The sequence below is a fragment of the Phoca vitulina genome, unplaced genomic scaffold, assembly GCF_004348235.1.
Source record: "Phoca vitulina isolate PV1807 unplaced genomic scaffold, GSC_HSeal_1.0 scaffold79, whole genome shotgun sequence".
NCBI lineage: Eukaryota > Metazoa > Chordata > Mammalia > Carnivora > Phocidae > Phoca > Phoca vitulina.
The window spans coordinates 6,401,610-6,414,358 of NW_022589782.1; the positions used below are offsets into that span (position 1 = coordinate 6,401,610).

The 12,749-nt window shown below is 43.0% G+C and overlaps 1 non-coding gene across 1 annotated transcript; it reads right to left on the reverse strand.

Annotated features, from left to right (window-relative positions):
- Positions 1 to 4,783: 4,783 nt before the first annotated feature.
- On the reverse strand, positions 4,784 to 4,887 carry LOC116625594. The gene has a single exon (XR_004298112.1). It is a non-coding gene; the product is annotated as a U6 spliceosomal RNA (small nuclear RNA).
- Between the last annotated feature and the right edge of the window lie 7,862 nt (positions 4,888 to 12,749).

Genomic DNA, 12,749 nt, shown 5'->3' on the forward strand with positions numbered 1-12,749 from the left:
AAAGGATATATGGGTATTTTGCACTATTGTTTTTGCAACTTTTCCTGTAAGCTTTAAATTATTTTATTATAAGAATTTAAAATTAAAAAAAAAAAACCCGACGGGATTTACTAGTTATGAATGTGGGAAGAAAAGGGTAGCAAGTCCTTGTCCAGTGATAATGGCCCTGAGGTGGGAGCAGGAGGGTGACACAGCGTATAGCTAATGAGATGCGCTGAATTGATCATACCTCATCTTGCACAAGAGCTGCAGATTCATTCCCATGCTTTTTCCACTATGCGTGTGGTTGACCAAGGCTCCTTCCTGCAGTGACTGAAGGAAGACCTTTCGTGTGGCAGCTTCCTTTATGGAAAGTCCTGTTTTCAGTGTCTTCATCCCTGGGCTTGGTTTTGTGTAGGCGTATACCTTCTGCTCCAAATGAGGGATCATTTTCCCCAAATCTGCTGGTTTTAGCCCATTGCTTCAGGGAGCATCTTTGGTAATTAATGCATGTTCTGGTTAATACAAATGTACAAGTATCCCGGTGGCATTTAGTCTCACAGTGTTTTGGAATTATTTCACAATTTGTATCTTACTTGGTGCCTATGAACAGACCTCTATAGCAGGGCAAAATTGATGGTCAAATAAATGAAATCTGGAGGGTTAACTGGGTTAACTGGTTTGAGCAGCAATGAATTAAAAGGGAAAAATGAGTCTAATTTTAGAATTGTTGAATATGAAATAACAGAAGGGCTGTTAGATGTTGGGGACTGGTCTTCAGAAAGCCTAGTTTTTTTGTGTTTTTTTGTTTTGTTTTTTAGATTTAGCTGATCTGCTGGGAATTAGGTACCCAAAAGGCATTCGCTTGACACCTCTAGTGTGTGATAGAGTTTATGTACCACCCAGTGACTATAGGTATACATCTGAAAGCTCCCCTAACCCCAGGCCCTAGCAAACCTCAGAGGACCTCAGCTCCAGCCCACATCCAGTGTCTTCATGCACTATTAAATCAGCAGGAGCTGCTACCCCTAGAGACCCACAACATTCCAGTGTCCTTACTGTTCCCTAGCTTCTCTGCCCTCCCTGACTCCAAAAATGACCCAAATGCCTCTCTGGTAAATCCCACCTGGCGCTTATCATACCTCTACATTGAAGTACTTTATACTTCAGGAGGCTCAGGGGAGCAGTAGGAGAGGTAACTAGATCGTGTGGGGTTGGACTCTAGAAGATCATTTGCTCATGGAATAATGGCATCTGACTCAAAAGATCCAATGTATCAGATCTAGAAGCAAGCGATCCAGCTCCACTGTCTTAGGACCTTTCCCTTGCTTTCCGTGATCCTGCAGAGAAAATTGCTGCCTCTGGGTGGTAGTCAACACTCAGTAAAACAAGCTCTGTCAGCTTGCTGAGCCATGAGCCGTATTCACACCTTTGCTGGTAGTGGAGTTGGCAAGTCCCTGACATACTTAATACTTAAGGTGAAAACTATCCTTAGGATATTCCAGATTGAGATTTTGTCCTTCATGCTATTAAATTACTTAAACAAGGAGGCCATTAAACAGGTAGTACTAATGCCTTGGCAGCCTACATAAACAACCCCAAACCTAAGTCGGTCAATGCCTCAAAGTTAAGGAATTGAAACATAAGGGCAAACAACCACAAATATCCATAGGCTTTCCCCTATAAGGCAACTTTAAGCTATAGCCAATGAAATAGTTTCTTTGCTTTGCTTCCTATGTTTATAAGTGTCTGGCCGCTACCTCCCGTGGGTGGAGGGCTGCTAGCCACTTCTGGTTTGGTACTGTCTGATGGGAATTGATTTTTGCTCAAACTCTTAACATTTTTAATATGCCTCAGTTTGTCTTTTAATAATGCTTTTCAACAGAGATTCTCACAGTATTACTTAACACAGTATCACTTAACATCAAAATCACCTGGGGAACTTGTTTAAAATGTATTTGTGGATGTCCACAGGGAATCTTCATTTTACGCAGCCCCTCAGGTGATAATCACATAAATCTCAGGAATAATAGCTCCATTGTGGGAAACATGCGGCTTCACCAGAACACCCATTCAAACACTGGAACAGATCCTGAAGTTTACCCCCACCAGCGCAAAGCAGATACGGCCCTAAGAAGGAACAGCAAGGCATGACTTTCCACAGCAAAGTGTTATTTTACTCCTTTCAGGTTGTAGCCATAACATGTGAATCTCTTCAACAATACAGGATACTTACATCCTGATCTCTCCCAAGAAAAATACTTTGATTTTGATTTTTTTTTTTATTTGTCAGAGATCCATTCACTCTGTCTCAGGGTTCACTGTAATGCCCAGCTTAATAAATGTGCTTAAGAAAGATTTCTTGGGGCGCCTGGGTGGCTCAGTCGTTAAGCGTCTGCCTTCGGCTCAGGTCATGATCCCAGCGTCCTGGGATCGAGCCCCACATCGGGCTCCCTGCTCCGTGGGAAGCCTGCTTCTCCCTCTCCCACTCCCCCTGCTTGTGTTCCCTCTCTCGCTGTGTCTCTCTCTCTCAAATAAATAAATAAAATCTTTAAAAAAAAAAAAAAGAAAAAAGAAAGATTTCTTCAGTGAATCCGTGGTGGCCGTCCCTCCCCAATTTTCTTGGTTGCCATTGCTTTACTCCACTTTTATGTCCCCATAATGGGTGAGGAGGATGAAGCACTTTCTTTTGGGTGTCCCAAGGGTGCAGCTCAATGGAAAAATGCTTGAATTCTGATGTAGATGAGGTTGTGCTTATCCCTGACTAGGTGCTGGGCTGGATGTGGACAGCACAGCAAAGTAGGTGTGACGTAGCTGGGAGAGTCTGAGTGTCACAGAGGGTTTGTTAGGAACTCTTCAATGGAACCATATCTGTAAGTTCTGAGATCTGTATCTGTGAAAGATCTTTAACAGTATCCTTTTATGTAAACTGGTAGATCTTTGTTCTACATAACTATAGGAGAGGACTTGGAGGGTATCAAGGGCATTGATGGGGAGACCACTGAAATGATATAGGAGAGTTTGGGAAAGAGCACAGCTTTTGCAACTGGGAATCAGTCCCAGTCCAGAAGTCGAGTTCAACAGTAGACTGGATTCTAGATAGTTCAGATGTCTATTCAAGAAAAAACCCCTTTCCTTTTGCCTTCTTTTGAATGAGGTGTTATTTCCTCTTATTTTACCTTGGATTCTTAGTAAAATATCTTAAGATGTCATTCTTTTGTGCCTGACTAAAGTAAAGGGATGTCTTGATTTGTTGAAGGAAAAAGAAGGTAAGGGGGAGGAAGATAAGGGAGGGGAAGAGTGAGTGCAAGGCCATTTGTAGATTTGGCTATCACTTTGTTGGGAGAAGCCATCACAAAGGGCATGTATGCTTTATTATGCCAGAGTCCAGCTCCAGCCGGGGTGGGTCTCTCGTAGGAAAGGACGGCGTCGACCAATGAGGAGACACAGACACAGGATCAGGTTGCAAGCATCTCCTCCTGACAGCCTCGGAGGAACTTTATTTATATGTTAGGATATTTTTGTTTTTCCAAATCTTAGATCATTTTCTGGATTACAGCCATAGCCTTCTTTCATTTTTCCTTTGTAATGATTAACATGACCTTTATTGATTTCTGCTTATTGGCTTTCACTAAAACTAAAAAACAGTATGCAAAGAGAAAGGTGCTAGACAGAGTGTGACCGTCTTGTTATTTTGTTCTATAGAAACTAATTCTTCCTGGAATTAGTTTCATTATGATTGCTTAGATAGGCGTAACTAAGATGAGTAGTCACTTTATCATGAAACCCCGGAAATATTCCCACAATTATAAAGATTGCCATAAACGAAATGAAAGAGAATAGCAGGAGCCAGCTGTGGAGTCTCCTGTTTTCAGGATCGTTCCCCATACTTGGACCTTGTCAAACAGCATGAGTAGCTTGGCTCGCGCCATTATTATGCAAAGATAGCAAAAATAATAATTCTTATCCTTCTCACCCCACTGGATCTTTTTTTTTTTTAAATTTTTTTATTGTTATGTTAATCACCATACATTACATCATTAGTTTTAGATATAGTGTTCCATGATTCATTGTTTGTGCATAACACCCAGTGCTCCATGCAGAACGTGCCCTCCTCAATACCCATCACCAGGCTAACCCATCCTCCCACCCCCCTCCCCTCTAGAACCCTCAGTTTGTTTTTCAGAGTCCATCGTCTCTCATGGTTCTTCTCCCCCTCCGATTTCCCCCCCTTCATTCTTCCCCTCCTGCTACATTCTTCTTCTTCTTTTTTTCTTTCTTAACATATATTGCATTATTTGTTTCAGAGGTACAGATCTGAGATTCAACAGTCTTGCACAATTCACAGCGCTTACCAGAACACATACCCTCCCCAGTGTCCATCACCCAGTCACCCCATCCCTCCCACCCCACCCCCCACTCCAGCAACCCTCAGTTTGTTTCCTGAGATTAAGAATTCCTCATATCAGTGAGGTCATATGATACATGTCTTTCTCTGTTTGACTTATTTCGCTCAGCATAATACCCTCCAGTTCCATCCACGTCGTTGCAAATGGCAAGATCTTATTCCTTTTGATGGCTGCATAATATTCCATTGTATATATATACCACATCTTCTTTATCCATTCATCTGTTGATGGACATCTTGGCTCTTTCCACAGTTTGGCTATTGTGGACATTGCTGCTATAAACATCGGTCACCCCACTGGATCTTTTCTCAGTATTTAATTTTAATTCCAGTGAGTTAGCATACAATGTTATATTAGTTTCAGTTGTATAATCTAGTGATTCAGTGATTCCATACAAAAATATAGAACGCTTCACGAATGTGCATGTCATCCTTGCACAGGGGCCATGCTAATCTCTGTATTGCTCCAGTTTTAGTATAAGTGTGGTCAAAGTGAGCACTCTTCTCAGTTTTAGTATCTATTTCCTTTCCACACTTTTATCCAAACTGTTCCATTGTCCCACCCAACTTAATGTTTATATGGAGTTGACTCTAAGTGCCAACTAAGGGGAGATCCATTCCTAGACCACCACTTGTATAGATCATATCATTGTCAGAATAACTCCGTTCATACAGAACATACTGACACCTTATCTCAACATTGGGTCTTTACTTAATATGTATTATGTTCTTGCGTTTCATTTTCCTTTCCTAATTTACTAAGTGTAGCAGCAAAAAAGAAAAAAAGAATTAGATTAACCCCAACTAGAGACAGATAGCAAAGACATGCAACTTTTCACTGAAGATATTTAACAGAGATTTCAATTTTTTTTTTAAAGATTTTATTTATTTATTTGACAGAGAGCCAGAGCCAGAGAGCACAAGTGGAGGGAATGGCAGAGGAGAGGGAGAAGCAGGCTCTGCACTGAGCAATGAGCCCGATGTGGGGCTTGATCCCAGATCCCTGGGATCATGACCTAAGCCGAAGGCAGATGCTGAACCATCTGAGCCACCCAGGCGCCCCTCAATTTTTTTTTTATCTCTTAGTTTGGATGTGGAGAAATTGGAAAACTTGTACACTTTTGGTGGGAATGTAAAATGCAAAAAGTAAAAAAAAAAAAAAAGCAAAAAGTGCTTTGCAAGACAGTTTGGTGGCTCTTCAAAAAATGAGAACTAGAGTTACCATTATGACACAGCAATTCCACTTCTGGGTATAGACCCTAAAGAATTGAAAGCAGGGACTCAGAGATATTTGTACACCCATGTTCATAGCAGTGTTATTCACAGTAGTCAAAAGGTGGAGGCAACCCAGGTGTCCATCAATGGATGAGTTGATAAAATGTGGTTTATTCATACAATGGGTTATTCAGCCTTCAAAAGGGAGGGAATTCTGACATGCTACAGCACAGATGAAACCTGAAGACATTGTGCTAAGTGAAATAAAAGGACAAGTGCTATATGATTCCACTCACATGAGGTACCTAGAGTAGTCAGATTCATAGAGACAGAAAGTAGAAGGGTGGTTGCCAAGTGCCGGGAGCAGAAGGAATGGGGAGTTAGTGTTAGATGGGGGCAAAATTTCAGTTTTGGAAAAGGAAGAGTTCTGTGGATGGATGGTGGTGTGGCTGCACAACAGTGTGAATGTGTTTAATGCTACTGGCCTTATCAAGTTAGAGAATCATTGGTGATATTGGTGAGATCTGTTTCGGTGGCATAGCTGGGGGGTGGGCGGGGTGGGGAGGGGAAAGCCAGATCCCAGGGGGCTTTGAATTCCACTGTGAGTTCTCACAGATACAGCTACCCACTTGAAGATCAAATAGGCATCTCAAACTCTTTGTTTTCTCTCCACCATCCAAACCTCTTTTTTTTTTTTTCTCATCTTAGTGGATAGATCTTACATTCCCTCAGTTGCTCAGGCCAAAAAGCCTAGAGCCCGCTCTCTCATACCCCGAATCCAAACCATCGGTAAATTCTGTCGGTTCTATTTCAAACCACACACAGTCTAGCAGCTTCTTACTACCTCCAGCACTTTCAGGTCTGAGCCACCATCTTCTCTCTTGGACGACTTTAGCAGGGAGCTGCTTCTTTTCTTTCCATTCTATAGTCTCTTCATCATAAAAGAACTTTAGAAAATATAAATAAGATTATTTCACTTCTCTGTTCATAACTTTCCAAAGGCTTCTCTTCTCGGAGTAAAAGTCAAAGACCTTACTTAGCTAACAGTTCTTTCTGGAGCATGTTGGCCAACATGCCAAGAATGCTCCCTAATCTTAGGGGCTGTGCTCTTGTTCCCTGTGCCTGGAACCCATTTCCTCAAGACCTTTTACGACTTTATCTCTCTCTTCACGTGAGTTTCTGTCTTGAGAGATCTTCCCTAAGTACTTGTGATATTTTTAAAACATGTCTGCGAATTCTTTGACATTCTTCCCATCAAGAGTTACAGTCTAATTCCTTTCCCCTTGAATATTGTCTGGCCATAGTGACTCACTTTTTTTTTTTTTTTAAAGATTTTATTTATTTATTTGACAGAGAGAGACACAGCGAGAGAGGGAACACAAGCAGGGGGAGTGGGAGAGAGAGAAGCAGGCTTCCCGCAGAGCAGGGAGCCCGATGTGGGGCTCGATCCCAGGACACTGGGATCATGACCTGAGCCGAAGGCAGACGCTTAACGACTGAACCACCCAGGCGTCCCATAGTGACTCACTTTTAACAAATAAAATATGAAGGCAGTGATGCTGTTACTCCTCAGGCTGCGTCATGAAAAACAGTGCTTGGGATGCTTGCCCTTGGGACCGAGCCATCATGCTGTGAGGAAGCCCGTGTCACAGACAGGCCACACATAGATACTCCAGCAACAATAGCCCTAACTGTGGTCCTCGCTGACAGCCAACATCAACCCTTAGATACGTGAGTGGGGAATCCTTCAGGATAACTCCAGCCCAAGCCTGTTTGTCTGCAACCACATGACAGACCCCGAAGGAGCATTGCCTAGCTCAACACAGCCACTCCCAGAAAGATGAGAGATAAAATAAATGATTGCTGTTATTTTTTTAAATTCCTTTAAGTAATATTTTATTGAGTGTTTACTATTTATTACAGGTATTTTATATACAAGAATTTGCCTGAACTCTATAACAGTCCTGGTTAAGTAGGCATTATTTATTTTTTATTGTTTTATTATTACTTTTATTTTCAGCAGACTCCTCGCCCAACATGGGGCTTGACCTCATGACCCTTAGATTAAGAGTCACGTGCTCCATTGACTAAGTCAGCCAGATGCTTCAATGATTGCTGTTATTTTAAGTCACTAAGTTTGGGTGGTTTGTTTCTCTGCAACGGACACTTGAAGCACAACCCTGCCACAATTACTCTCCTTATCAATTGCTAGTCCCCGACCTGGATATGTTTTTCTTTATGGCACTTAGAGCTTTCTGACATATTTTATCTATACTTGTTCTCTCTCTCTCTCTCTTTTTTTTTTTTCTGTTCTCCTCCCATTGCCCTGGAACACCAGCTGCATGAAAGTAGAACCTTTGTTTTGTTTGCTGATATATCCCCAGTGCCTAGAATGTAGTACCTGGTACAGAATTGTCACTCGAGCTCAAATTGTATGTGTTAAGTGGATGTAGCTGTGGCCCTTTGGTGTGGAAAAGGCATACAGTGTGAATGAGAAGGTGTTGGCGTGAAAAGATTTTATGTGACTTGGAAAATGCCATATAGGTGATATTTATTATTCTCATTATTCTTTTTTTTTTTTTTTAAAGATTTTACTTATTTATTTGAGAGAGAGAGAGAGAAACAGCATGAGAGGGGAGAGGATCAGAGGGAAAAGCAGGCTCCCCCCTGAGCCGGGAGCCCAGTGTGGGACTCGATCCCAGGATTCTGGGATCATGACCTGAGCGGAAGGCAGTCGCTTAACCATCTGAGCCACCCAGGCACCCTATTCTCATTATTCTTGAAGATACTTCCACTTTATTACTAGTGGTACTTAATAATGCTATTTTAAAAATGTAGATAATGGAACTATTTTTCTTCCTTTCTTCTTGAATATTTTTTAAAATTAAAATTAATGTTCTGGTACGTTCATGGGATTGGGTTTATGCTGCCAAGTCTGTGAGGGTGGTTGACGTCAACATTTCTTCACATCATTTTTACAGGTTTGAGGTGAGATTTTGTTGGTATTGTTGTGGTTTTATGGTCAGAGTCCCAGGAAAGCCTATCCTGCCCTGCCAATCATCCCAGCTCCTGAGGGCTCCTAAGGAAACAATATGCTCAAAGAACAATAGCAAACTTTGAGCCAGAGTGCCACTTTGTTAGTATCTGAGTTACACCCAGTAACCTCCATCGTGGACTCACTGGTCAAAGGTTAGCTGGAAAATGGTCTAGGCCTACCCCCTCCCACTCTTAGTCCCAAATCTGAATCGAGGATCTGCGTGCTTAGCCATGGTGTATATATAGAAAGAGGGGTGACTCGGCCCAAAATGGGGACTCCAAGGAGACCATGAATAGAAGAGGAATAACCAGGGGCAGGCTGGAAGGAAGGGGGCTTCATCCCTGGATGCTAACCCTTTAGGGCACACTGCCCTTCATAAAATATGCACCAGTGAACTCTTTAGGTTCTGACCAGTTGGATTGGTAGCTCTTTTTTCTTGGAGGGGGAGGGGGAGATAGAAAAGGTATTGGTTAAGACTAAATTATGGGGAGAGAGGACATAAGTGTTCTTTTTGCAGTATGTGCTGCCATTGTCATGGTCGTCATCGACATCTATTACCAGCGTACTTTTATTGAGTCATTATTTTAAACCCAGCACTATGATAGAGTCTTCTGAGGATGTTTCTTAAGATGAATAGGACCTTTTATAAAATTTAAAAAGGACCCAGCCATCCTGTTTGGAGTGGAGTTATGGTGAACATGAATCATGCAAAGCCAGGTATGAAAAGGATTGACAGAATTAGAATTATATGGCGTTCCAGGGGAGAGAAAATACTGTCTCTTGGTCGGGGAGATGTGAGGTGGCTTCATGAAGGGCATGGTATTTTATCTGAGCTTGAAGGACACCTGGAGTTTTGATAGAAATGGGCAAGTTGGGCCTGCTGGAACCACAGAGTAGAGACTAAAAAAGCACAGTGTGTTTGGTAGAATGGTGAATTTCAAATGGACTGGAGTCAAATGGCCAGTAACTGTGGGGCCAGGACTAGCGGCCCCAGTGGGTTGGACTTTCTGTGTAATGTTCTTTCAAGCTCTACCATACCCCTTGCCACCTGCTTAGGTGTTCAGCTGAGATATTGCTGCAGGCATTCCTGATGCAAGTACCTAGAGTATGGAACCCCACCCAGCAGCATCCAAGGCCACGAGTGGGATGGCTTTGAGGACAATCAAGTCTGTCCCCAGAGCTAGATTCAACCCAGAATGTGGGGATGGTGGTTGAGGAAGTGGGGATGTAGCAGGGGAGTTTAGAAATTGCGATGCATGAGGGTTAAGGATTTTGAGGACCTGGGGGTGTCTGGGGCTCTCAGAGGGCATTCCTTTGGCATAGGCTATCAGCACAGGCCATAGATTCCTATGAGTTCACCTTTTTCACGTGAACCCTCTCCAGAAGGTCTGTAGATAAAGCTAATTTGCATTTGTTTATGTGGTTCTGTCTTTAGGGGAGAGTTTATGTCCCTCAGCAGTCTGTGCAGGGGGCCAAGAAGGGACTTGCAAATTACTTATGGAGTAATGAGAGGACTCCCTGGCCATGGTGACCCAAGACAATGAGGTCTGTGTTTTTCCAGCCTTCTATATGTGGAGCCTGTCCCTGGTTCATCCCATTCCCAGCACAAAGGCCCTGAGAGGGGCTGTCATCGCCCACAGGATAAAGGGTTATGGCCCACCAGGAACTGGGCAGGGAGTGACAAGGGGAAAACCGTCTTGGGAGGTTGCCTTTGTCCACCCCACCATTTTGCTGAGGTGGAGCCTGCTTGGAGCAAAGAAACTTAACCAGTGCAGGTGGGGAGGGTAAAGGAGGGATGGAGATTTTGGCTATGCTGCAGATCCCAGTTGAGTTCTCGGCCTGTTCCTTAGTGTGGAAGATAAACGTGCTCCTTCAATTTCACTGCTTTGATTTTTTCCAAAAGACCAAAAAAGTGCTACCAGGTGCACTTAGCCTTAGGGCTTCTGTGTAAATGGGTCAGGGCTTCCTGGAGTGGCCAGCGCTGGGGCAGGAGAAGGGGCATGTGGAGCAGGTGGGATGGGGCAGGGACGTGGGGGGAGAGGATCGCCTGTACTGGGAGAGATACATTTTGAGACGGGGAGCTGCGGTGTGTGTAGTGGCAAAAGCTCTGTCCCTTCCTTGACTAGTACTCCTTTCCAACCAGGGTGACACCATCCTCTTTTCCTTCCAATCCTCCACTTCCCCAGAGATGTGGGAGAAGAAAAATTTCTTGTTACTACTTCCCACTCGTTAGGAAAGTACTCTTCCCAAGTACTGCCTATTTGAGGAAAACCCAAGCTAAGAGAGTCTAACTTGAGACAAAAAGGATTTTTCTCCTGGCTTCTGGATCATTCCTGTCAACATCCAGACATCACCCAGTTTTGAAAATCCACCCTTGGCCCACATTCCCCTCTGGCTGTCAGCTCACTTCTCTACTCCCCCTTTCCAGAAAAGTCCTCAAACTATGTCCAGTATGCAAACCGCAGTTCCCTTCTTCCTGTTTGCTCATGAAGCCCCCTTCTGAGGCTTCCCCACAATCCATGAAACTTCCCTGGTCAAAGCCACCATTGCCACATCTGCGGTTGGTCCTCAGGCTCCATCTTACTAAAACCAACAAGCCGCAGTTGGCAGGGTCAGTCACATCTACCTTCTGGAAACACATTCCCCACTGGGTTCAGAGCGCAGTTTTGTTGTGGCACCTCTCCTGCCTCACTGGTTTCTTGCCCTCAGTCCTCCTCATTTTCTGACCAATCATATCATAAGCTCATGAGGGCAGGAGCTTTATTTTTATGTATTGCTATATCCCCAGTTTCTAGAACCATGCCTGGACTAAAGGAGACACTCAATGATTTTATGCTGTTGTTGAATGAAGGGATAACTGTTCTTAATGTTCCCTTTCGTGACCATACATCTTTGAGATTGGGTGAGACCTTAAATATAGTCTTCCTTCACCTGATATCAACTTTGTGTCTCCCAAATGTCACTCACATTTACTTATCACCTGTATTATTGTTTCGTTAATACTCTTATTTAACTCACTGATTTTGTTAATTGAAATTCATTTATTAAAATGAAAATTTGTGCTCCATGATACATAAGAAAACAGTATCACTTACTGAATTTTAGCTAGACACCATTACCTGCAGAGAGTTCTCAGTCTGAAACCTACTTTTGCTTGGTTAAAAAAGGAGAATGTAAAGTCCCAGGGAGGAGCTGGGAAATAGCACCTGAGGATTTCTCTGAGAGAGGGAGTCAGAAGGGTTGAGGGAGAACTCAAAAAGGAATCACTTTCTCACCAAGTGATTTGATGCTACTTGTCTCCACCTTTGTAAACCACCTAATGCCCCTACTCAGCCCCCATAGGTACAGGCCCTACACTGCACTAACCCATACGTACCTGGACTCAGACACCTGTTTGTTGAGATCTGATCCTTAGCCAGCCAGCGCACAGACTGGCCTTGTGTTCTGCTTCAGCAGCAGTCCTGCATCTCTCTCTCCGGTGACCACCACAACTCTGGGGTTTGTGTTGGCTTGAATACGGGACCTGTTCTGTGAGAGCCCAAGGGGTGGAGAAAATGCTTGTCTTTGACTTTGGAGTCCTCATGTTTAATTTTATCCAGTGATTGAGCCATAATTAGCTCTGCTTAAATAATTTAGAAGGGGAAACAAGTTAAAATGTAGATAATAAAACTAAAATCAAATGACCCAGAAAAAGAAAAGTTATTTAAGCAGAAATCTGATAATTGATTCTTTGAAAAAGAGTTAATGAGCAATATCAGTTTTGATAAACAAATGAGAATGAAAATGAGAATGAGGTCAGGATTTGGAAAATTGAATAGCTAGTACAAAAGATTTATATTTAAGTTGACTATTATTTTCAATTAGAGGCTAATACATCTTTTTTTTTAAAATTCTTTTTTCTTTTTAGATTTTATTTACTTATTTGAGAGAGAGAGACAGAGATAATGAGAGAGAGCACAAGTGGGGAGGAGAGGGAGAAGCAGGCTCCCCACAGAGCAAGGAGCCTGACGCGGGGCTCGATCCCAGGACCCCCGGGATCATGACCTGAGCTGAAGGCAGATGCTTAACCAACTGAGCCACCCAGGCACCCTAGAGGCTAACACATCTTAT